This window comes from Penaeus monodon, chromosome 29, assembly GCF_015228065.2.
Source record: "Penaeus monodon isolate SGIC_2016 chromosome 29, NSTDA_Pmon_1, whole genome shotgun sequence".
Taxonomy (NCBI): Eukaryota; Metazoa; Arthropoda; class Malacostraca; order Decapoda; family Penaeidae; genus Penaeus; species Penaeus monodon.
Genome location: NC_051414.1, coordinates 29,535,281 through 29,535,823, shown reverse-complemented (window position 1 = coordinate 29,535,823; position 543 = coordinate 29,535,281).

Here is a 543-nt window from a genome sequence, read left to right as displayed (position 1 = left end):
GATACAAAATTAGAAAGACAAAAACTGTTTCACTTAAAACAAGAACCACTACGAGTTTCAAAACAGTTCGAGAAAGATTTCCAAATAGACCTCAAAAATCGTTTTGCCGTTCTGGAAGAGCATGAAGAAGAAAAAAACAACAATGAGGTAAATGTCAACGACTTAAACAACAACATCAAACCAATGATCGCTGCCGGAAAAAAAACTGGAAAACCACTTCCAAAAGAACCGACAAGTTCTCAAATGAAACAAAGAATCTCATGGAGAAAAGAAATCTCAAAATACCAACAAATGCAAGAGAAAAAATCGAACTAGCAGAAATCAACAAACTCATCAGAAAAAAGCAACGAGAAGATCTGAGAAAATTTCGCACGGCGACTGCCCTTGAAGTCATCCGACAAAGGAAAGGTTTCAAAATGGCGAAAAGAAAACTGAACAAAGGTAGGCTCCAACTAAGAGCCGTACGTGAAGAAGACGGCACCCTTACAACAGATCGTGAACGGGTTGTGTCCAGAGCACAAGAGTTCTACGAAAAGCCTAGAG